We start from the raw sequence: 25883 nt of genomic DNA, 5'->3' as shown, positions 1-25883 counted from the left end.
ACAAACTTGGGGCATTGAAGTCTTAGGTTTGCACAGTGACTATTACTGGGATCTGTGCCCCTGCCATGGGCTGCCTGAACATCCTGCTTTCTAAGCCTCTAGGTGTTCCCACATACCCGCTCCATTTCCACAGCAGGTGAACGTGAAAGAAACTACTCAAAACCCTAAAACTCACAACACAGTCCCACAGACTTAGGCATCAGCCCATATTGAGACCCTGCCCTCCAAATCATACTGATTTTACCTGCTGGCAGGAAAAGCTTCAAAGCTGGCAAGTGTCCTAGCCCTCCTACACTATTTGAGTTCAAATGTAGGGTTTTGATGCTACTTTAGGACTCTCAAGGGTAGGTAAGACATGTTCCATTTCTCTATAGTGCACAGGTTCCATTTCTCTATATGCACTCTATAGTGCATAGTCCCTAGTCCTAGAACGTCAAGCTTCCCTGGGAATTATGCCAGTCACTTCATTCACAGATTTATTCCATTATCATCTGAGAGAAACAATTTGGACCAAAGTTCATCCCTTCCAATTCCCTTGATCCTTTTCCAACCAGGTTTTCCAGTGAGGGAGAGTCTGAGCCTGGAAGTATTTCTCTACGATTTCAAGTATGGAAACCTGCTAAGTTCCCCTACATCCAGGAGAACGTGGGCAAAGGTTTCTCCATGGGCTCACCTGTGAGACCTATCTTGGCAACAGAAGGCAAAAAGCCAGGGAAAGGTGCAAGTCTTATGGGGGGAGCCATCCTTACTTCTGTGTAAAGGGAGATGGAGATCAGAGGTCAGAGTCAGGAACCATTTGTTACTCAGAGAGTGTCCAGCATTCACAAGCAGCTAACACATGGTGGTATTTAAGAACATATTGCCCTCCTATATGGAGACCTCTGCACTTGGCAGGCTTCTGTTCGCCTGAGCAGGGTTGGTTGCCCTGATCCCACTGGCCCACTGATGTTCCTGCATTCTGAGAACATCAGTTGATCATGAGCATTGTTCTTCCACAGATGGTCAGGGCAGAGTCCATTCAAGGACTGCAGGTCCAGAACACAATTCCACAGACATGGCTGCTGTAAAGGGCAAACATAGCTAGTCTCCTGTAGCCCAGGAGTAAACCATGACCTATGTAAGCTTAGAAGGACCCCAGAGTATAAGATGCTGAACCAGTGTTTATTTTGGGCTTTCCTAGGAGTGCAGTTTCTGTTCCCTAGATGTTAGTTCTGCTTTAAGCCACATTTGCTGAGTTACTAAGAAATAGAACTTCATCTTAACTGCTTGTTTGAGCTTCTGTAAACCTGCTTGGTGTAATCACCCTTCCCTATTCTCGGGCACTGCATTCTGTTCGAACTAGATTGAAGACTAATGATTCAGCTCTTAACTAGCTAGAGTCAACAAGTTATATTTTAAAATTCTTCAGGACTGTGTACTTGGTGCTCGCCCTTTCAAACTGCCACCCTTTGCAACTCGAGTGGTCAATACAGCCTATATAAGACATTCCCAAAGCTTGTTCAGGGCCAGACTTTTGGGACCTGTTGTATTTTCCTGTCTGGCCTGGCTGTAATAAATTTGTTTTGATCCTGTTTTTGCTGTCCGGAGTTCATAAGCGATTGCAACCTATAACAACTGCCAGACAGCACCACGAAGCCAACATTCAGTTAGATCATGAGTGCCAGAAGCCTTCCTGCCCTATCTAGCTCAGGAATCATGTTCTTGTGACTGGTGCTTTCTTTCATCCCAAACCGCCAGGTGTTTCCCTATTACTCTGCTGACACCAAATTCCTAGGAAATGGTGTTCTTGTCAAAGGTCATTCCATTTTCACCTGAGGTGAAGAACTCTGGTTCTCAGTGTGTTTGGGGTTTATTTTATTATTATTATTATTATTATTGCTACTGTTGTTATTGTTATTAATAATGTGAAGAATGACTGGTTATATAATATGGGCTTGGGGAAGGTAAAGTCAAATGGCAAGTGACAAGCACTTTCATATGCTAAAGACTCAAAGATTACTGGAGGCCTAGCTATTGTCAAGCTAAGGTTGCTTTTCACCTCTAGCAAAATATTAACATTAAGGCAATAGGGAGTTCCTGAGAAGCATTTTACTCTGCCAGCTTCAAATGTTTGTCAGTGGTGACAAGGAAATTAAATTTTAATTTTTTTAACGTGTATTTTTTGAGACAGAAGAGGAGAGAGTGAGACAGAAAGAGAGAGAGAGAGAGAGAGAGAGAGAGAGAGAATATGTGCCAGGAGAGGGGCAGAGAGGGAGACAGAATCTGAAGCAGATTCCAGGCTCTGAGCTGTCAGCGCAGAGCCCCACATTGGGCTGGAACTCAGGAACTGTGAGATGATGACCTGAGCCAAAGTTGGAGGCTTCAGGGACTCAGCCACCCAGGGGCCCCAGGAAATTCAGTTTTATCTGTCATTTCTTTCTTGCCTTTGTTCCTCACATCACTATGGAGGGGCTCCAGGAAAAGGAGTTCATAGGTTTCTGGAGAGAAAGGCTCCTGTCTTTTTCTTGTTATTTACCAAGATACTTGTCAATTGATGGAGGCTCTATCAGCTTAACCACTTGTTTTCTGTCCTTTCCTTTGTCCTTGAACAGCCAGGAGTGTCTGAGGAATGTCATGATAGGGAAAAATCTGTTACGAGTTAGCAGAAAAGGACTGACAAGGGAATTCCAGTCCCTGCCTGAAGACTCCCATTCCAGGTTCTTCTTCCCGCCCTGCTTGCTGCAGGCACCAAATTACTACTAATGAGGAATGCAGAAGTTACAGGCTATAAATTGTCCCCTCTGTTGATGCTCTGGGCTCAGACCTCTAGAGAACTATCTCCTCTGAGCCGACCAGTAGAAAATAAACCTTCTGCCTTCCAAGATCTCTGAGTGCCCCTTGGTTCTTCTGCCAAGTGATCCAGACCAGTTTACGTAACATTTGGTTCCTTGACCGGGAAACCCAACTGTGCTGGCCCATTGTTGCCACCGGTTTGGGAAACCGGCAAGGCGGTGACGAGATGAGGAATCGCAACGGGGAAGGCTAGCCCTGCCTGAATTTTGGCTGTCTCCCACTCGGTTGCCTCACGCCAGCCCCACTCCACCGTTCCTGGTGGACTCAAGGATACTTGGCAGGTGAGTATCTGGACCCGACGTTGGATACTGGTAAGGCTCGGGACCCAATTCTGTCCTGTCCCGCCCACCCATAGTGGTAGAAGGGGGACCCAATCACTCCCTGGAGACCTCAGTGGTCTGATAGGAAATCTGGTGCGGCACCTCATCAGCCCACCCATAGTGGTGGAAGGGGGACCCGATCACTCCCCAGAGACCTCAGTGGTCTCATCTGTAGAAATTCTGTGGGAGGAATGTAATAACCTCTGGTGCGTATGTGAGTGTGAATGTACAATTCAGCTTGGCTTGCCTGCTGAGTTTGATTCTGTGGCTCAATGGGAGGACACCCTTAATGTCCCCAAAAGTCCACGGTGTCTGAGTGGGCCCATCTGCGATTCCGTGGTGAATTGCATACAGTTTATGGTGGCATTGGAATTGTTTCCGATTGTAAGTCACAAAGCTGAGACTGCTACAGCTAGGCGTCACCTAAGTTCATTCGGGACACAGCCAGATGGGCATCTGACTGGTCTCCTCATTAGAAGGGGCACCCCTAACCCTCTGTCTGTCTTTGTGACTCTGCCTCACGGGAACATTATGGGATTGGGACAGAACAAAGAAGGGGTTTCGGGGAGACTATGGAATTAAGATAACCCCTGGCAAGTTAAGGACCTTATGTGAGTTAGAATGGCCCACTTTTGGTGTAGGAGGGCCCACAGAGGGAACCTTGGATGTCCCAACGGTCCGCTACATCTGGCATGTTGTCGCCAGAGACCCAGGTTACCCTTATCAGTTCCTATATAAGTCCTGACCTCCAAAAATCCTCGCCGGTGAACCGGAGGAAGAACCAATCTTGCCCCTGCCATATGAACCTCCTGGTTCCCGATACTCTGCCACCTTTGGTCTCTCCACCACCTCTGGGCATGGCAGATTCTCTCTTCCCACACCAGTGGCCAGATTGTACCCTCTGCCAAGCGCAGGCACTCTCCAGATGCTGGTCCACAGCTGGTACCAAGAGGCTCTCTTCTGGGGGATCTGAGTAGGGGCAAAGAAGCCCATGGATATGCCCAGCTCAAGGGAAATCCCCCTGAGATTATTATGAGATACTATGCAAGGCTTACACCCTGTTTGACCTTGAGGCACAAGAGAGACATGACAAAAGGACAGGGAAGGTCCAGCCGCCAAAAGGGGGGAGGCCCAAAACCTTGTTAGTAAGAAAACAATGTGCCTGCTGCAAGGAGAAAGGACATTAAAGCAGGAATAGATTCAGATTGAGGGGGGCCAGGCTCACTTCTTCTTGGCACCCATGAACCCACGATCAAAATAAAAGCAGGGGGCCAAACTATTTGAGTTTTATGTGAATTCAGGAGCCACACGGTAAGAGATTACAAGGCCCCTGTCACTGTAGAGTTAATCCCAGGGGCTCAACTGCAGATACAGAGGAAATGCCCCCTTCCACAAGAGGCAAGGGCAGGCATTCAAGAAATCAGGCATGATGGTTGAGTGCCAGTCACCCTGGAACACCCATTCTTGCCAGTCAGGAAGCCGGGAGGAGGGTACTGACCAGTTCAAGTCTTACACTTGGTGGTCCCGAACCCGTACACCCTCCTCAGCTAGATCCCAGGCTCTGCCAGCTGGTTTACCTGTCTAGACTCAAAGGATTCCTTCTTCTGCCTCTGCTTGACCCCCCAACCCAACCCTTGTTTGCCTTTGAATGGACCAAACCAGATACAGGGTGTCAAATGCAACTGACTTGGACCCACCTCCCACAGGGGTTTAAAAACTCACCTGCCCTTTTTGGGGAGACACTGGCCGGAGGCCTTGCCGGCTTTCTGAGGGAGGCCACACCCTTTTCCAGCATGTCAATGACTTCCTATTTGCCAACAATACCCAAGAGTACAGAGGGCATAAGGGTCCTCCTCCAACTCCTGTCAGACTCAGGGTATCGAGTCTAATGGAAAGAGAGCACTGAAGCCAGAGAAAAAGGTTATCACCTCCCTAACCTAGCCCGAAACTGAGAGGGGGCTACGAGAATTCCTGGGGGCTGTGGGATTCTGCTGAATCTGGATTCCCAGATTTTCACCAATAGCAAGACCACTCTATAATCTCTTGGTAGGGCCAGACTGAGAACACCCTGCCTGGACAGAGGCCAAAGTCGCCTTCCTAGAGATAAAGCCTGCCTCAGGGCAGGCATCAGCCCTTGGCCTGCAGAATATGCAAAAGCCTTTTAAAGTGAATTTCAGAAAATGTGGTACAGCCACTTCTGTTTTTTACCCCTGCCCCTGGCTCCTGCATTTTCCTACATCTCCAACTACAGCCAGGGGTGTTGATGTCTCTCCGCCCACAGGAGCACAGTGATATGGAGGGCTGAGAGGTTGATTCGTTCTGTGAAGTCATATCTCAGTACCTGCTTGGGTCAGAGAGACGTGTGTTTCAGAAGCCCCAAGGAGGGGGCTGAGGCTGTGCCCTGAGGTGACTCTTGATGGTGGAGTGGATTTATGTTCTGGTGTTCATTTAAGAGAACTTTGCTGTGTCTCAGCCTGGGAGAGGTGGAAGGTCTCAGCCCTGGGTGAAAAAGGAAGGCTGCAGAGGCCCAGGGATTGTCACCCCTTGCTGCCAATATCTGCAGAGCCAGAAGTGGGCTCATCCTGGGGGAGGAGGAGAGATGATAGGCAGTGGTGTGGTAGGTTGGTGGGGGGCTTACTTCTCTCAGATTTCAGGTGATAAGGTCGATGTACCACTGTGTGTCCTTGAGGGTCCTTCCCAGCAGGTTGTGGCTGGCCACAGATTGTTTCAGTGTGGAATCTTTTTGTCCATGATAAGAAATTCTCATGCCTCTCCAACTCTTGGCTAGCACAACACCAGGGGCTTCTCTGTGAAAATCTGCTGGTCACTCTTAAAACAGTGCAGACGCTGAACCTTGCAACTTTCCTACCTTCTGAGAAAGGGAAACCAGATCATGACTGTTATGACGTGAACGATAAAGTATTTGCAAGCTGTCCAGATCTGCATGACCAGGTTGGACAGAACTCAGTCCTCACCTTGTTCAGTGATGGTAGAAGTTTCATCATGGGGGGCATTCAAAAGGTAGGGTATGCAGTGACATCCCTTAATGCAAGCCCTCACCATTAGCAAAGACAAGCGAGTCAAACGACTCCCAGGACACCTCTGTTACTGTACACATACATGGGGCAATCTACAAAGAGAGGGGCCTCACCACAGCGGGGAAGAAAGCTCCTCGAGGCTGTCTGGTTTCCAAAAGAAGTTACAATTCTACACCGCAAAGGACACCAGAATGGAGACAACCCTACAGCATGAGGAAATCATCTGGCAGACAAAGCAGCCAAACAAGGAGGTGCTGGGCATGATGATTGGGTCTGGAGTCATGGTGCTGGTCATAGCTGTATCCACCCTACTGCAGGTATGCAGACTGAAAGTGCAGAAAACTCCAGCCCTGGATGGCTCCAGGTATTTAAGATCCTGCACATTCAAAAAGAGGTACCAACACTGTAATGGAAGGAGCCCCTGCCCACGGTGCTGAAGCTGACTTGATGAGAATGACCTGGCTAACTCGCACCTGCCCTCCGAGGTTCTCTACATGCTCAAGAATGTCCAGGTGCTGGGCCACTTCGAGAAGCTGCTCTTCCTGGAACTCTGCTGACACATGGTCTTCCAGCAGCTCAGCCAGGGTGACTATGTCTTCTAGCCAGGCCAGCTGGATGCCAGTATCTGTGTGGTGCAGGATGGGCTACTGGAGCTCTGTCTGCCAGGGCCTGATGGGAAGAAGTGTGTGGTGAAGGAAGTGGTCCCTGGGGACAGTATCAAGAGCTTCCTGAACATCTTGGGCATCATCACCAGCCACCAGCACCCCCAGGGCATTGTGTCTGCCCAGGCAGCCTGAGAGTCTACAGTGCTGCAACTGCCAGTGGAGACCTTCTCTGCCGTGTTCACCAAGTACCCTGAGAGCTTGGTGCAGGTGGTGCAGATCATCATGGTGAGGTTGCAGTGGGACACCTTTCTGGCCTTCAGCCATGAGATCCAGCCCCTGCACCTCTTCCCCAGCCCCGGCCTCCTGGACCGCACCAGCCCCGTGTGTGGTTCCAAGCTGGTGGTCAGCACCTCAGCCACCAAGAAGCCAAGGAAGACTCATGGCCAGCCACCTGATCCTACTGGGGTCCCACTATCTGGACCTGCAGGGGACCCAGTGACCACTTCCTCTTGAACAGCTGGGTCTTGCCCCATCATGCCAAAGCTGGCACCATCATCACCCATGAAGGGGACCAGGATGTAAGCCTGTACTTTGTGCTGTGGGGCAGACTGAATGTCTAAAAAAGACCCTCTCAAACCACAGGAGACTGGGCCTCACACAGGTATCACTCCATGGGCTACCACTCCAGAGTCAAGAGAGCCAAATCTGAGGAGCCCCAGACTTGGAAGACTGACCTAAGTCCAATCTTCAGCCCTGCTCCAGCCACACCCTGGAAGCTGACCAGTCTACTCATGGCAGAAGCTTGAGAAATTGCCGATATGATTAAAAAAAAAAAAAAAAAGAAAAGAAAAGAAAAAAAAAGACTGTCTTTACTCCTTGCCATCAGGTTGGCAGAGGTTGCTCCAAAAAGCTGGAGAAACAGTGAGAGGTTCCTGTCCACATGTACCTTCCTTTTATGGATAGGATATTTTGTTTGTATTGATTTCCTCTAATATGGGCCCCATTTGTAAAAGTGGGACACTTTCAGTGGAAGAATCTGGGGTGTTTAAAAGCTTAAATGTGTTGTAACCTCTTTTTGTCTGCTGGTTTGCCTGCCAGTAAGGAGGTTGCCAATGCCATTTTGGGGAAGTGTTTACACTGATATATGTGCCTCAAGCTTCAGGAAAAAGAGATTAAATGATTCTCAGGATAAAAGTTGGTGCTTAGAATAACCTTCAACCTTAAGGCCTGGCTAACTGAGCGGTGTTACTACCCATCCACCTAGGGGCAGGAATAGCCACAGGAATAGGGACTGGCATAGGAGACATAGGCTCTTCTGTGGGACTAATGAGTGGCCAACTCCCTAGTGTCCTTACAGAGCCAAATAAGTTCCCTGGCAGGAGTTGCCCTCTAGAACAGATGGGCATTTGACCTCCTCACTGCTGAGAAAGGGGGCACCTGCATCTTCCTTGGAAAAGAATGCTGTTACTTTGTAAACCAGTCAGGAGTAGTCACAACCAAAGTCAGGGAACTAAGAAAAAGAACCAGCTATAATAAATGAAGATGATGCCCTCTAATACAGTATAGGTCTGTTTAAAGGGGCATCAAATGGGGGAATGATAGGGAAAAATCTGTTATAAGAGGGCTGACAGGACTGATAAAGGAATTCCTGTCCTTGCCTAAAGACTCCCCTTCCAGGTTTTTCTTCCCACCCTGCTTGCTGCAGGTGCCAAATTACTACTAATGAGGAATGCAGAACTAACAGACTATAAATTGTCCCCTCTGTTGATGCCCTGGGCTCAGACCTCTGGAGAATTATCTCCTCTGAGCCCACTGGTGTAAAATAAACCTCCTGCATTCCAAGATCTCTGAGTGCTGCTTGGTTCTTCTGTTGGGTGATCCAGATGAGTTTCTGTAACTGTTATACACATCCTTTCTGGGGGTGTGGGCAGGTAATTCTTGCTTGTGTTTGGCCCTTAGCTTGCCTTCTCCTTCATCAAGCAGATGGATGCTTCCCATTTACCCAGCTGATGTGTGTTTGTTCCTCCAGAAAACAGGGAGCTTGCCAGGAGATTTTGCTATTCTCTTTATTCCCAGAATTACCCATTCTAATCTGATGAAGTCTTTGGTTTTCTATGTATCCATTCCCATCCCCTTATTCTTTTTTTAAGTAAGTCCTCACTCTGGGGAAATCAAGGCCAGACCTAAGGGCCTTGGTCTGCTGGTTTGCCTGCCAGTAAGGAGGGCCGTTTTAGTTGGGAACCTTGGCCAAGGTATCCTAACTCTGGCATAATTTGGGCAAAAAGCTCCTTGGGACTTGCCTTTTAGAAAAATTTTGACAATAAAAAGACATAGGGAATTTGAAGGTTGCCAGACAAAATGTTGATGTACAGGAAAAAACAGAAAATTTGGATGAAGCAGCCTGACTTCTGGTGAGAATAGCAACAGAGATAATCACTTTCTTCTCAGTTTTATCTCATTCTCTGCTGAAATGAAGTCCTTTGACCCATCATGTATCCATTTTGATCCCTGACCTGTATTTCTAAGGAGGTCTTGAGTCACACTGAAATGTGATAGGGCTTTCATTCACACAGCGAATGCCCAGGGATTGGTGGCCAGCTCCCACTCCATTCCTATGCTAGCCTAGATCAGTCAGTTTCTGATTTCCACAAAGATTAACTATCTGTTACTGAGATTGTGGGGCTTAGCAGTGATGGGAGTAGGCACAGTGATTGTAACCCAGTTTGCCTCCCTCCCCTGGCTGCTTCAGATAACTTCATATGGAAAAGCAAATGGTTCCTAGATGGGCATTTAGCTCCCAGAACTGGCCACTGTATTGCCTATTCAAGGAATACTTCCACAGAGCATGATTCCAAACACACAACTGTCAAAACCCATTACACCAAAACCACTGGTGACTGTATCCACTGTAGGTTCAGGGTAAAAAATCCACTCAGTGCCAGAAGCTTCTCATTCCTTTCTTAAGTCCCAAATGAAGAATTCTTGGAAGACTGGTTGCCAGCGTAGACATTGGAGATTTCCTCTCCCCCAGCCAAGGCGAGATTCTGATACCCAAGACAGCCAGCTTGCCAAAAGAGTTCACTGGTCACTTTATTCTTAGATTTATCCCATTCTCATTTGATAAGGAGAATTTTCCACCCCATGTATCCAATTCCATCATTTTACCCTTTTGTCCTGTGAAACTTTCCCAGCCAGCGTCCAAGAGAGATCTCCTCAGCTTTTAACTGGACAGTCTTGTTGCACTCATCTTACGTATAGGTTGCACAATGGGGCCCCTTGAGACTTGCCTTTCCTAACTATGCTGACAATGGGAGGCCTAAGGCATTGGAGGGTGCCCAGAACAGAATTTCTGCCCATAGCCCAAGTCCAGAGGAGTTGGGAGGGAACTGGCCTCCCTGTGGGGCCAGAAGAACCTTAGCTACTCATTTCATTCTCAGCTTTATGCTGTCCTCATCTGCAGTGAGGAACTTGGGCCACTGATGTCTCCATACCCATCCCCTTACACTTTTTCTACTTAGGCATTCACTTTGGGGATTCTGGGCCAAAATGTAAGAGCGATGTCCTCTTGTGCCAAGTGGGGAGTCAGGCCATATTCTCACAACTTGGACAGTAGTTGGGCAACATGGGCCCACCCACAGGGCTTGCTTTTCAGCCTTACTATGGTCACAAAAGACACAGGGCATTGGAAGGACCCCAGCACAGAATATTTGCAGTAGGCAGGAACAGAGGAGTGCAATGGAGCCAGCCTCAATCCTGCAGCAAGGGAAAATGAAGTGAGACACCACGTTCTAAGTTATATCCCATATCTCTCTTAACATAAAGAACTCTGGCCCTCCATATGTTCCCATCCCCTTGCGGAATTTCTAACGAGGTCTTGGGTCACACTCAGGAGAAATGGAGTTGTCACTAACATAAAAAACACTCAGGTATTAATTGAGAGCTCCCCCTCACTGATTGTGCCAGACAAGACCAATCAGTTTCTGATATCCCAAAGGGAAAATTGCTCTCTTTTTACTGAAAATGTGGTGCTTGACAGGCTGCAGGTGGCATGGTGATATTTACCCTGATTGACACTCACTGGACTCATTGAGCTGCCTTCATTCTGAAAAGCAGAAAGCTCTCACATGGGCAGTTTGCTCCCAGATACGGGTCAGTGTAGAAAGAGCCCAGTCAGGGACTCCTGCACCAGAGTCAGGTTCCAAACACTTAAAGGTCAGCAGGGAGACTGACCGTGAATTGCTGAAGAAATATTGCATCTCTATTTAATGGAAAGGGCAGGAGAAAAAGCAATGGCCAGAAGAATTTCTGGATCAAAAAGTTCTGGATGAACATTTTATTGTAGGAGGGGCATCTGGTGTAGTAAATGGACATTTCTTGTGGTCCACACCACTGGTGTTTCTTACTCTTCAGATTATGCTAGTCACTTTATTATTTGCTTTACCCCATTCTCCTATGCAAGAAGGAACTTTGGGCCTCTGTGTACCCATGTCCATTTGTGATCTTTTTTGTCAAACTAGGTTTACTCTGGTAGGCATTTGGGGCCACTTTTTAAGACCAATTCACTCTCATTTTAACTGAGGACTTGGGTCAAGTTGTCTGGACTATGGAATACATTGGGCTATGACACCTCTTACAACTTGTGTTTTAGAACTATGTGCACATGAGGAAACCTAGGGCATTTGAACATGCCCATCATGGAATGTTTGCATGTAGAAAGGCCTATAAGAGTTTGGAGAAAAACAGTCCTGTTTATGGAACAAGAAAACACTGAGCTATACAGTACATTTTCAGTTTTATCCCATTCTCATTTGAATTTCATATGAAGGTTTCCTCTGGAATGGGCTTCCAGCTAAAACCAGTGGTGTTTTTTTCCTTTCCCCTGTTCAGTGGTGTTTCTTATTCTGAAGACAGCCAGTTTCAAATAGATTATGCTAGTAACTGTATTCTCAGTTTGATCCCACTATCATAGGAAAGGAAGAACTTTGGCCTTCAATGTGTCCATTCCCATTCCCTTGCTGGTTTTCTTTATTTTTGTTTACTTTTTTAAACATTTCTTTTTTTAAGTAAGAGAGAGAGGGAGAGAGAGAGAATGAGTGGGTTAAGGGCAGAAAGAGGGAGACAGGGGATCTGAAACAGGATCCAGACTATAAGCACAAAGTCTGATGTGGGGCTTGACCTCATGACAGTGAGATAACGACCTAGGCCGACATCAAGAGTGGGCCACTTAACCAACTTAGCCTCCCCAGGCACCCCTTCCCTTGCTGTTTGTGTAATTATAATCATGGTTCTCACTATGCACAGTGGGCCTGTCAATAAATCAGCGAAAAACCAGGGATTGGTGGAAAGCTCCCACTCTTCTACCATGCTAACTGAAATCATTCAGTTTCTGATACACCAAAGGATCCATTGACCTCCTGTCACTGACGACTTAGTGCTTGAAAGACTGGAGTTGACATAGTAATAGACAGCAGAACTCCAACCACCGGCTGCTACAGATGTCTTCATTTTGAAGAGCAGACAGTTCAGCCATATGTAGTATTCTTCAGGACCTGAAGAATGTGCAGAAACAGCCCATTCAAGGACCAGTGCAACAGAGCCACGTTCCAAATACTTGAGGGTCACAACAAGCCAGAACCTGCTAACTATGCATCATGACTGCCTCAAAAGACAGGGCAAAAAAAAAAAAAAAAAATCCAGTGCCAGAAACTTTCCCTCTCCTTCTGAGGGAACAATGCAGGAGGTTTCCCTTTGTCCTAGCCCACACATTGTTCTTACTCCTGAGACGACCATCTTGCCAGTATATTGTGTTAGTCCCTTATTTTTTTTTTTCTGTATACCAGTCTCTTCTCTTAATAAACAACTTTGGCCTCCTCTGTATTCTCCTCCACCCTATTGCTCTTTTTCAAGCTAAGTTCTCCCTGTTCATTCAGGCACAGTGTGTCAGAGCCATTTTCTCTACTTTTATCCAGGGAGGCTGGCCATGTTCTTGTCACTGTGGGATACGCTGGGCCACAGGATCCCTCAAAAATTGTCTTTCAGTACTATGTTGACAAAGATAAGCCCAGAGCATTTCAGGGTGCCCAGCAGGAATGCCCATGTGTGGTCAGGGTCACCGATATTGGGAGGGAGCTATCCTCAATTCTGGAACAAGAATGTGGACCTAGATATTTCCTTCTTGGCTTGATCTCATTCTCTGCTGAAATGAAAACCATTGGCCCTGTGTGTAGCCATTCTATTTCCCTGGCTGTATTGGTAACTATATCTTGGGTTCCAGGCAAGGACAATGAGACTGCCACCCTCATAGTGAGTGCTTAGCCATTCCTAATGAACTCTGACTCTGGTCTGTGCTAACCAAGAGCAGTTTCTGATATCCCAAAGGAAAGATTGCCTTCTGGGAGTACTTGGTGTTTGGATGGCTGATAAAAAAAAAAAATGATGGCTAGCCAACTTGTCTCCCTCCCTTGCCATTAAAGTTGCTTTCACTCTGAACAGCAGTAGGTTCACCCAGGCACAGTATTCTTGAGGACCTGCTTAGCACAGAAAGAGACCATTCAAGAACTACCGCATCACAGCCCAGTTCTAAACACGTGAGCACAAACTCACTACCCTTGAATCACTGCTGCTTCTATTCACTGATAGGATGAGAAGGGAAAAGGATGAACTCCAGAAGCTTTCCCTCTCTTTCTCAACTAAGAATACAGGCATCTTGCCATGAGGACTCCCACTGTAAACGATGGATGTTTCTCTTTGCACTCTCCTATATATGTTTCTTATCCCTGAGAGAGTCAGCTCGCCAGGAGATTGTACTAGTCATTTCATCCTCAGACTTATCCTATTCTCATCCCTCATAGGAACACAGTCCCTCAGTGTGTCTATTTCCATCCTTTTACTCTTTTTTAATGTTTATTTTTATTTTTGAGAGAGAGAGCACGCGCGCGCAAGAGAGTGCAGGTGCAGAGATAGAGGGACAGATGATCCAAAGCAGGCTCTGCACTGCCAGCAGAGAACCTGATGTGGGGCTTGAGCTTGCAATCCATGAGATCATGACCTGAGTCAACATCGGATGCTTAACTGACTGAGCCACCCTATAACAACATCTTTTTCTCTTTTTATTTTTATTTTTTATATATATTTTTTTACATATTTATTTAATTTTGAGAGAGAAACAGAGACAGAGTGAGAGTGGGGAAAGGGCCAAGAGAGAGGAAGACACAAAATCCAAAGCAGGCTCCAGGCTCCGAGCTGTCAGCACAAAGCCCGACATGGAACACAAACTCACGAACTGCGAGATCATGACATGAGCCAAAACCAAGAGTCAGACGTTTAACCAAATGAGCCACCCAGGCGCTCCCTTTTACTCTTTTTAAAACTTGAATCTGCCATGGGCCAACAGGGCCCATGGTTTAGAGCAATTCCCTCTGATTTTATTTGGGGATTCTGGATGAGTTCTTGTGACAACAGAATAGCATGGGCCATAGAAGCCTTGCAACTTTCCTTCCAGATCTGTATTGAACACATTAGATATAGATCACTGGAAAGTACTCAGCACAGAATATATGTATGTTGGTAGGGCCAAAGGTGTTGGGAGACAGCTGGCCTCACTTCTGGGCAAGGGCAAATGGAGCAAGATGTTTCACTCTCAGATTTCTTCCATTCTCATCTAAAATTAAATGTTGGGTGTCCATAGAGACATTCCCATCCCATTGCCATTTACTAACTAGGACTTGGTTTGCAGGCTGGGTGGAGCAGTGAGACTGTCAATTACACAGTGAGCTCCCAGGGATTGGTGGTGAGTTCTCACTCTGCTTCTGTTTTAACCAATATTAATTACTTTCTGAAGACCCCCAGGAAAGATTGCCCTGCTGTCAGGGAGCACTTAGTTCTTGGCCTAAGAGTCTGAAGAACAATTGATCCACAGATACGAGGTATGTTCCCAGGCCCTAGGAAGTGCAGAAAGTGGCCATTCAAAACCTAATGCACCACAAGAATGGTTTCACACTCTTGAGCAGCAGCCTGGAGCATGGACCCAACTCCTGAATCACTGATGCCTCTATCCCCTGATGGGAAGGGCAGGAAAAAGAGCCAAGGCCAGAATTTCTCCCTCTGCTTCAGAAGGAAATATGCAGACCTTTTGCAGACTGGGATTTCAGGAGGTTTCACTTTAGAGGTTTTGTTGGTCTCTGCCCACAGTTGTTTCTTACTCCTTAGACTGGACCTTGCCAGGAAATTGTCATTATAGACACTTCTTTCTAATCTTTACCCCATTTTCATCTAGAATGAAGCACTTTGACCTTCCCCATTTCCAGTTCAATGAATACCCGTTTTCTTTTTGCAAAGTAGTTCTCCCTGGGTGCCATTCAGAGCCAGTGGCTCAGAGAAATGTTCTTTCTTTTAAGTTGCAGAATCTGGTCAAGTTCTTATGTCTGTAGCATAGGTTGGGACAAGAAACCCCTCATTATTTGCCTTTCAGAACTATTTTGACAATGTGAGGCATAGGACCCTTGAAGGTTCCCAGCAGAGTGTCCATGTGTAGGCAAATGCCAGGGTTTGGGGAGGGATCTGGCCTCACTTCTGTTTGAAGGAGAAACTATGTTAGACATTTTATTCCCAGATTTATCCTAATCTCTATAATGTAGAACCTTGGCCTTCCTTCTAGCCCTTGCCAATCATTTTCTGTTTTCAAAAGTATGTCATGAGTCACAACCAGGAGGAATTGGTCTGTAAGCCACACAGCCAACATCCAAGATTTGTGATGAACAAATCTGGTCCTGAAAGCAATTGGTTCTTTTATCCCAAAGAAGAACGACCCTCCTGTCCATGAGCGCATGTTGCTTGAGTGGCCATGGTAATGTCTGTGATGGGTAGCCAGCATACCTCACTCCCCTAACTAATTGAAATGTCTTCATTTTAAAAGGCAGATGGATCAGGTCTGCAGAGTATTCTGCAGGAAAATTCAGCCACAAAAAAGCCCTTACAAGGAATACTGCACCATGACTTGTTTACAATACCTAAAGTACCAGTGGAACACTAACCTGCTACCACTGAATCACTCCCTTTCTATGCCCTGAGGGGTAGGGCATACAAAGGAGCAAAGGTCAGGAGCCGCCTTCTTTCTGAAAGAAAAGTGCAGACCTGATGATAACTGAGCACCCAGGTGTAGGCAATTCCTGTTGCCCCTGCCCACAGGTGTTTCTTACTATAGACAACAGATAGCTTCTTAGGAGATTGTGCTAGGCACATCCTTCTCAGCTTCATCCTGCTCTCCTTTGTAATGAAGCACTTTAGCCTTCTATTTATTTCCAACCTTTTGCTTTTTTTTTTTTTTTTTTTTTTTTACAATTAGGATCTCACCAGAGTCTATTTAGAGTCAGTGTCTCAGAGAAAACTCCTCTACTTTAAATGGGGGGTTCTCGCTGATTCCTGGGGACTCTGGCATAGGTTGGCAACAGGATCCCTTGTAACTTCCCATTAGAACTGTGTTCACAATGAGAGGCCTAGGGCATATGAAATTGCCGAGTAAGTCATGTATGGATACCTGGAGGTGGTCCCTGAGGGTAGAGTAGGGACTGGCCTTACTCATGCAGTTAGGAGAAATGAGGTAGATTTGTGTGCCCAGCATTATCCCATTCCCATCTGTAATGTAGAGCCTTGGTCTCCCTTGTAGCCATTCCCACCAACTTGCTATTTGCTAAGTCTTGGGTCACATTCAGGGTTTTCACTCACTTCACACAAGAAAAGCGCAAAGATTGGTGCTAATCTTCCTCTCTGGTCCTGTGCTCTGTGAGAGCAAACAGTAACTTTATTCAAATGAATGAGGACCTTCTTGATCTCCATTGCTTGGTGCTAGGCCAGCTCTGGTAAGTGCAGTGAAGGGTAGACATGCATTCATTCTGTGTCAAACATGATTGTCATAGGCACACTATACTTCAGGACCCGGTCAGCACAGAAAGGGCTCTTTCAAGAACCACCACATCATGTTCCACACACTTGATCACCAGCTGGGAGTAGGAACCCCTTGCCTCTGAATCAAATGTTGCATCTATTTCCTGATGAGAAGGACAGGAAAAACCACCAAATCCAGGTTTCCCTCGGCTTCTGAAGGAAGAACACAGACCTCCTGTAGAATTGCACTCTCAGGTGTAGCCAGTGGAGGTTTTACACCAGCCCTCTGGTGTTTCTTACTCCCCAAACAGCCATCCTTCCAGGAGATAGGAGTAGGCACTTAATTCTAACTTTAGCCCATTTTCTCCTATAATGAGGAACTTTGGTACTCTGGGTACCTATTTGTATTTTACTGTTCTTTTTTTCAAACTAGGTACTACCTGGGAGCCATTCAGAGCAAGAGCCTCAGAAGAATGTACTGTTTAAAACTAGAACATTCCAGGGTCCATGGGTCTGTGTCAGGTACACAGCCCATGTCCATACATAGTTGTGGAGTTCCCAGTCAATTCCTGACCAAATGGCCAGCCCTCAGTGTCTGGTGTCCCAGAGGAAGGCAGGCCCCTCTATCCCTGGAGCTTGGTGCTTAGTCAGATAGGGTCATTTCAGGGATGGGTAGCCAGCTGGCCTCTCTCCCCTGGCTGACAAAGGTGCCTTCATCCTACAGAGTAGATGAGTCATACATGTGCACTCTGCTCCAGGCCCTGGTCAGTGCACAAAGGGACTTTGACGGGAATACTGTGCCCAGGCAGGGTTCTCACTACTTGACCATCAGCTGAGAGCCCCAAACTGACACAGCTGAATCACTGCCACCACTGTCTACTAACGGAAAAGGGCAAGAAACAGACGCAAAGCCAGAGCTTTCCCTCCCATTCTTAAGGAAGAATGTAGGCCCCTTGCTGACAGGGCAACTGGGTGTAGCCTGCAGAGGACTCCCTTCACCAAAGCCCACAGGTCTTTCTTATTCTTGAGACAGCCAGTTTTTAGGAGATAGCACTAGTCACTTCATTCTCCACATCATCCCATTCTCATCCCTAATGAGGAACTCTGGCCCTCCGTGGATCTATTTTCCCCCCTTTTCTATTTTCATGCTAGGTCCTTTCTGGGGTCCATCCAATATATTCTCCCAGAGGAATATCCTTGGTGATCAGCTGGGGATCCTAGTCCCATCCTGGTGATCATGCAATAGGTTTGGACACAGGGCCCCTGGCAAGTTGGTGTCTAAACCATGCAGGCATTCAGAGGCCTAGAGCATTTGAAGAGCCCAGGTTAGAACAATTGTACTTAGGTTGGGCCAGAGGACTGGGAAGATAGCTGGCCTCCTTTCTTGGCTGAGGGCACGTGAAGTTACAGGGCTCCTTTCAAGATTGATCCCATTTCCATTTGAAATTGAACTTTGGGACTTCCTGACTGTTGTCCTTTGTGTTGACTTTTCATTCTCAGGCTGCCTTTCTCCATGAGACGGCAGAATGGCTGGCTGCTTACAACTTTTTTTTTTTTTTAATTTTTTTTTCAATGTTTGTTTATTTTTGGGACAGAGAGAGACAGAGCATGAACGGGGGAGGGGCAGAGAGAGAGGGAGACACAGATTTGGAAACAGGCTCCAGGCTCCGAGCCATCAGCCCAGAGCCCAACGCGGGGCTCGAACTCACAGACCCCGAGATCGTGACCTGGCTGAAGTCGGACGCTTAACCGACTGCGCCACCCAGGCGCCCCTGCTTACAACTTCAAATCGCACCCTCACCAACAGAACGAGTCTCTTTTCCTCACGGCTGTCCACGAAAGTTCTGGGACTGCCTCTTGTCCTTCTCACTCGGGTTATTGGCAACTCAGTAAACCGCTCTCTTGAGAAGGGGCCTGGGGTCACAGGCCTGGGTCACATGCTCCCTTCTGGAGCTGCAGCGAGGTGGGCGGCTCTCAAGTCTCACAGACTGAGAATTGAGGAGACGTAGCTTCGTGTGTGAGGTATTTTCTGTTGGTGCCTTCAGATGATGTACGTCTCGACTCCTTTCTTCCCGATTTGGATCTCAGGAGGCCGACCTGCATGGAGTGCTTCAGTGGGTCCCTTATCCTCCGGCTTCCATGTGAATTTTTCCAGTAGAAGACATGAGTAGGAGATCAGAGGGGTTGGAAGAAGATGAAGTGAGGGTATTAATCCAGAGGCCCCTTCCCTCCCAAGTTGCTGCGTCGTGGCTGCATATACATCTCCTGAGGCTTGTGTCCAGTCTCATACAGATCTCTGCTCTAGTTACGTTGAAATCTTTCTTCTCTTGGCCTCGGGGTGGTAATGGCTCTCCATTCCTTCTTGATTCCCTCAACCCTGCCCGTACCTTTGTGCTTAACCGTTGCCAAATGCATCTCAGATGAACATTTTCCTGGAACCCCGATGGTCACATTCACCGAAGGTAACTCAAGTTTCTATTACCAAAAGAAAGGGAAATGAATACGGAGCAGGCAAAGGTAATCAGATAGTGAGCCTGGTTTGCTAGGCCTATTGCAGTAATGCAGACCAGGGACGATAGTGCCTTCAACAAGGGTCGTAGGGAGGGATGTGGTGAAAAACGGTACGATCCTGCCTGTATCCAAGAGGCAAAGCTAACAAAATTTGCTGATGAATTACACGGAAGCATGAACATTCGAGAGGAAAGCAGTTGGAAGAAATGGCTCTGGTGTGGTGATTTGGGAGGGAGGTGTGATGGGTAGTTGAAGTCATGGGTGCGGATGAGATGACCCAGGGAGAGCAAGTGAAATAGAGCACGAAAAGTAGAGGACAGAATCCAGAACAACGTCAGTCTTTTACATGGTGGGCAGGGGAAGGGTTGCCATCTTGTATCCGTCAGGCTAGGTTGCGAGCAGCTTGAGAACGAGAAGGGAATCTGCCCATCTTTCTTCTTTACCATTGCGCCCAGCAAGGTGTTGGGCACACACGGATAATAAGTGCTTCTTATGGGGGCGCCTGGGTGGTGCAGTCGGTTAAGCGTCCGACTTCAGCCAGGTCACGGTCTCGCGGTCCGGGAGTTCGAGCCCTGCGTCGGGCTCTGGGCTGATGATGGCTCAGAGCCTGGAGCCTGTTTCCGATTCTGTGTCTCCCTCTCTCTCTGCCCCTCCCCCGTTCATGCTCTCTCTCTGTCCCCAAAATAAATAAACGTTGAAAAAAAAATTAAAAAAAAAAAAAAAAAGAAATTGAACTTTGGCCCTCCTTAATGACCATCCCTTCCCATAGCTCTATGTCTAACTATGTCCCCATTTAGACTTAGGAGCCTTGGAGCTGTCACTCATGCAGCCTATGCCCAGGGATAGATTTTCACCAAAGCCTGTACATGGTGGAAGTAGGACCCAAGCAAGGCAGCCCATCCTCTGCTAATGGCAGTACTTGCAGTTAGTCAAATGTAGATTTACCTTCCATCTGGGGTACAAAGGGGCAAGTGGGACCACAGGAATCGGTGGTGGGTGCAGGTCACCACCACAGGAGATTTATTGGTCTGGTGGTAAGGCATGAACAGCCCTGTGCATCAGACAGTGCCATAGAAGCCTCAGTGGCCAAACGAAGCCATTCTGTGGTCACGGTGTGGCAACCATGGCATTGGTCTGTGCAGTGATGTTCTCCTTCAGCGTACTCAACAGTAGCAACAGAGACAGTTCTAGCTGGAAGGATTAGGACCACAACATCCCCAAAGACAGTGGCAGAAGGCAGGGACTGGCAGATAGGGTGGAACCCATTAGAGCAGTACCTTGTGTTTGCCTCCTTACCAGTTTACTTCTCCCAGTGCATGTTTCGAGTATGACAGTGCTCTCACATGTGTACCCTGACATGAAATGGAGATGCATAATGTGATGCATTGAACAAAGCCAGGACTAAACTATAATAAGGATGTACTGAGTCAAGGTGCTGGTCGGTGTTTAATATGCCAGGAAGAAATACAGGGGGAGGTACAAAAGAAGGGTTGCCTTGTCTATTCACATATCAATAATATGCACTGGATTTAAATATATGGATCTTGCCCTGAGCATCATTAAGATACTGTAACAACTTTCCATTTCAAAGTTATTTTTGTCTTTTCAAGATTCTTGAAAACCTGAGAGGATCAGAGATCTGTTCACGGCAAAACAAAAGTGAAGTTTACTTGCTGGACATGGATCACTGTCTGTGTCCCCTGGGGAAGTCCATGAGAGTGTTTTCAGCTGGTTCACCCCCGAACTGAGAAGAGTGGCTACGTTTTGGAAATGGCTGTAAGCAATGAACGTCCAGCCTCACTCATCATTAGAAAAGTGAACATAGGACAATGGATTTGGTGTAATTTCTCATCCACCAAACCAGCAGAACTATTACACCAAACCCCTGAAACTAGATCTGTCCATGGCAAAACAAAAACAAAAACACAGGCCTACTTGGTCAGAAACCTGTGTTCTGCAAGACTCATGCAGAGATTAACAAACATACAGGGCAAACTATCCTCCTGAAGAGTTAGGGGCTCTTTTGCCAAACATGTGCCATAGTCACAACGACTAGACCAAAATCCTCAGTGGAGAGTCCAGTGTTTGACTGTAAGACAATCACATGGAATGGACCCCAGGGAGGGCTCAGACTTAAAATAGAGAAAAGGGGTTAAAATGGATAGAGGGAGGGCCAGAGTTCTGTATCAGGGATAATGATGTGACATGACTAGCACAACCTTCCCCAACTTGCTGACTGACTCAGGATGGAGAAACACCTGTGGGCTTTGACAAACGGTGCCATCTGTGAGTTCCACCTGAAAGCCCTGTCAGCAAGAAACCTGCCCAGATTTTTCCTTCAGGATCAGAGCTACAGCCCTGGCTCTGGGTATGTGTCCTGCCCTTGCTATCAGGGCAAAGGGGCAGTAGTGATACAGCTGTAGCAGGGATGTCCTGGCTGATGGGCAAGTGTTTGGAAGCAGGATTTGGCTCAGGATTCCATCCAAAGATAATTTCTGTGCTGCTCAGATCCTGGAGCATCCTGCCCACATGAAAACCTGCTGTTGTTCAAAATGAAGGGACCTCCATTAGTGAGGGGAGGGGGGCCAACTGGATACCCATGCGCGTGCATACCCTAGCCAGCTAAGCAACATCATATGCACAGGGAGAAAAAGGGCCAGATTTCCTCTAGGATATTAGACGCGTATACCTTCAATTTCCTCGGTAACTGACTGGGAAACCAGCACCATTTGTATGGCCGTGGCCCCTGGAACCCAAACTGAGACCTAGCTAGAAAAGCAGCAATGGGATGTGCATGAGTACCAGCAGTGCCAATGTTCTGCATCTCCAAAGGGAATAGCATCTGTTGGCAAAAAATATACCTTTCTTAATCAACTCTTGATTCAGACAGGAGGTGAGCTCCGTTTCTAAAACCTCTGGCTTACCCTACACACAAGCATCCTCCACTAGGCACCTGCACATACTCTAGACCTGGTGATGTCAACAAATTCTGAAACCCAAATTTCAGGGTGCCTGCGTCCAAACTTACTGCACAATCACCAGGACTGTACCACACTCTCAGGTTAATAGTAAAGATTATGACTCGAGACAAGGGCTCTGAAATGATTCCAGGGAGACCTTGTTTCCAAAGAGAAATTATTTAATATTGCAATAATACTCGACCAAGCAACAAGAGCTCAGGGACATGAGGGTCAATTGTCCTCCGGTATATCAGACACTGAGAGCCTTTGACTGGCTTAGGAACTGACTGGAAACTCGCTTCCAATCCTTGTAACTTGCTTGTATATGGGACAGTCACATGGTCTCAGTGTGTGAACTGAGACCAAGTTAGGAAAGCTGCAATGGGAGAGGAATGACTACAAGGGGAGTCAAAGCTGTGCATTCAAAGGGGCATGGGGGAAAACACGGAAGGAGGCCTTGACCATACCTTCCTTTTGTCCCACGCAGGAGACGGTATCCACCCCCAACTTCTGGCTTGGCCTACCCACACGCATTCTCCCTGGACGCCCTCACACACCCTGGTTTGGGGAGGGCCACGTCATTCTGAAACCAAATTGAGAAGGACCCAATACAACACCTCTATCACCATCACTGGTACACCACCAAATACCCAAGCTGAAACAAGAGGATAGTACTCTGAGACACTGTCTCAGAAAAGCTGCCATGCAAACCCTCTTTCATCAAAAGGGCTAACGGGTGCCAATGGAGACACACACTGCCAGAGTTCTTCATCACACATGAGATTTGGAGAAAGCTGAGAATGAAGTACCCAGCGCAGTCTATCAACCAGGTTGTATCTGGAATAAGAAAGGCCTGTGGGCTTAGGTCAAGGGAGCTCTCTGAAGGACTACAACTGAGAGCCCTGGGAACAAGAAGCCTGAATTCATTCTTTAGAAGCCAGTGATTTCTGGATTGGTCTATCCCTGCCACTTTTCCCATCAGTTGAAGGAGGCAGCAGTGTTGGATCTGGAGCTACTGGGATCTGATGGCTCTGGCTCAGGAATCTGCAACAAGGACTTGGTTCTCTCATTCCTGGCAAGGGCTCTTGCAATGCTGACCGCCTCCTGGTTCACACAGCCCATATGCAAACTGCCTGCTTCTCAGAATGAAGGCAACTCAGTCATCTGGGTCAGTGAGGCAAGCTGGCTCCCCTTCACCTTCCATAGCACAGCAGGCCAACCACCAAGTTCCCAGGGGCTAAAGGCCTTCTTCCCTTTGGTATAACAGAGCCTGATAGCCATCACTAGCACAGGAGCAAAGGGGGAGTTTGCGGCCTACTCAGGGGTGCCAGCTGAGTGAATGATGGCTCCTTGGCTCCTAAAGGGAAAAACAAATGGTCAGAAACACAGCAAGGGGAAGGAAATGGGAACTAAGAAGGCCATAGCTCAACATTTCCAGTGGTAATGGGGATCCATTTCAAAAGAGAATGTCTTGCTTCATTTGCCCTGGGCCCAGAAAGAGGGAGTAGCTCCCTTCCCAAATCTCTGGCCCAGCCTACACACCAAACATCCTCTGCTGGGATCCTTCAAATGTCCTCAGTCCCTGAATGGCCGCATACTTCTGAAACCCAGTGACTTAACAAAGAAGGAGCCCTGTGGCAAAATTTGTCCCCCAACCACAAGGACTGGATGAGACTCCCAGGTGGAAGGCACAGGATACGGCTGACTCTGAACAGATTGTGGGAAGAACCTTGTTTGTACAAGAGAGCAAAGATGTGTCACGGTGGATAGGGAGGACCAGAGCTCTTTAGAACTTGGAAGGGGAATTCTATGGAGAAGGGAGTGCCCAGCACCAGCTCCCAGAAACGTGGCTGGCTGTGGGAAGAAGAAGAAACACCAGAGGGCTCAGGCAAAATCTCCCTCTAGATCCTCCATCTGGGAGCCCTGTCACCAACAGGCCTGCCTTCTTCCTTCAGAAGGACCTAGAGAGCCCTGGAACTTTGTCTGCTTTTTTGCTTTTCCCATGATTGAATGGAGTGAGCAGTGACAGTGCTGTAGCTGGGAGGTGCCCCCAGCTGTGGCTCCAAAGTGTGGAGAGGGCATTGGTGCATTCTACCTGTAAAGGGCTCTTTCTGTGCTGACCACCTTCTGGAGCCTACTGCTCCTGTATGAACTGTCTGCTTTTCAGAAGGAAGGTGCCTCAATTAGGCAGAGCAAGAATGCGAGCTGACACCCCTCCCCAACCCCTTGCTACAAACAACCAAGCCCCAAGCTCAGGGATAGGAGGGCTATGCTCCTTTGAGGTATCCGATGCCCATGGCTGTTACTGAGCACAGGACTGAGTGGGAACCCGACGCCCATCCCTGGGTGTCTGCTGAGTGAATGCCGGCTCCATGGCTCTTAAGGGTGAATGAAGAGGGAGTCAGAAACAGTAAGGGGTAGGGAATAGCTGCAGCCAGGACCAAAGTGCGTTCAATATTTCCATCCAATGGGAATGCGATCCATGTGGAATGGAGATGTTTACCTTCATTTCTCCTAGGCCCAAAAGGAGGCCAGCCCCCACACTAATATGTCTGGCACAGAATCCACAAAAACAGTTCTTGGCTGTACTCCTTATGATGCCCTAGGACTCTGGATTTCCATCTAGTCCTGAAACCAAAATGCCAGAGCCCCTTTGGCTCCATCTGTTACACAATCACAAGGGCTGGTCACCCTTGGAGATCTGCAAGTCGGAGATAGTACTCAGAAAGAATGAATTTGTATGGAACCCGAGACGAACCTTGATGGATAATAAAGCAATGTCATGAAACTAGATACATCGAGGGCCGGAGTTCTTCATTAAGGATGAGAATTGGATCATGTTTAGAAGAACCTGAATAGCACAATATATTTGCAAGCCTGCTTGCTCAGGAATCACAAGAAGTTTTTGGAGGCTTTGGCTACAGGAGCGCTCCAAAGGATGCCCTTTGGAACCCTGTGAGAAAGGGGTTTTTTAAGGGTCCCCTTAAAAAATAGATGGGAACTTTGGCCTCTGGTGTGCTTCTGCCCATCATATCCGTCGACAGGGGCAGCAGTGGGTCTGAGATATGAAGAATGTGCTTCCATGTGATGATCAAGGGGTGGGAATGAGACCTTGGTGCACTATTTATTCAAAAGGCTTTTTGTGAGACGATTAGGTCATGGAGCATGCTTCACATGCACAGACTATTTTTCTGAATGAGGGTAGCTCCATCCATTAGTGGCCGGGGTCCATGTGGTTACCCATTCCCACAGTACTGTAGCCAGCCCAGCACCAAGGGCTCAGGGACCATGGGGCTAGCTGTCCTCTGGGATATCAGACTCTGAGAGCCCTGCACTGGCTCAAGAAAGGCTTGGAAACTCACCTCCACAGTGGGGACCTTGGTTGGTGTAGGGGACAGACACAGGGTCGCTGTGTGTGAACTGAGACCAAGTTAGGAAAGCAGCAAGGGGAGAGGATGACTACAAGGTGAATCAAAGCTGTGCATTCAAATGGGCAAGGGGGATATTGAGGAAGGAGGCCCCGCTCTTCCCTTCCTTTTGTCCCACACAGGAGGCAGAATCCACCCCCAACCTCTGGCTTAGCCTACCCACAAGCATTCCCCCTGGGCACCTTCACACACCCTGGGTTTGGAGAGGGCCCCAAATCTGTTCTGATCTCAGTCCTAGGAATTGAGTCTCCAAAGGGAAAGAGCCTTGGGTAGGGTTAGGGCTAGGTACAGGGATGTTTCAAGGGCA

General features: G+C 47.6%; 1 long non-coding RNA gene across 1 annotated transcript; it reads left to right on the top strand.

Annotated features, from left to right (window-relative positions):
- The first annotated feature begins 2816 nt into the window (after positions 1 to 2816).
- Positions 2817 to 24941, top strand: LOC111558757. Its single transcript, XR_002739894.2, has 2 exons — positions 2817 to 3113; positions 22636 to 24941. It is a non-coding gene; the product is annotated as an uncharacterized LOC111558757 (long non-coding RNA).
- The last annotated feature ends 942 nt before the right edge of the window (positions 24942 to 25883 follow it).

Source organism: Felis catus, chromosome X, assembly GCF_018350175.1.
Source record: "Felis catus isolate Fca126 chromosome X, F.catus_Fca126_mat1.0, whole genome shotgun sequence".
Taxonomy (NCBI): domain Eukaryota; kingdom Metazoa; phylum Chordata; class Mammalia; order Carnivora; family Felidae; genus Felis; species Felis catus.
The sequence above is the reverse complement of the archived record's forward strand: the minus strand, read 5'-3'. Positions and strand labels throughout refer to the sequence as shown.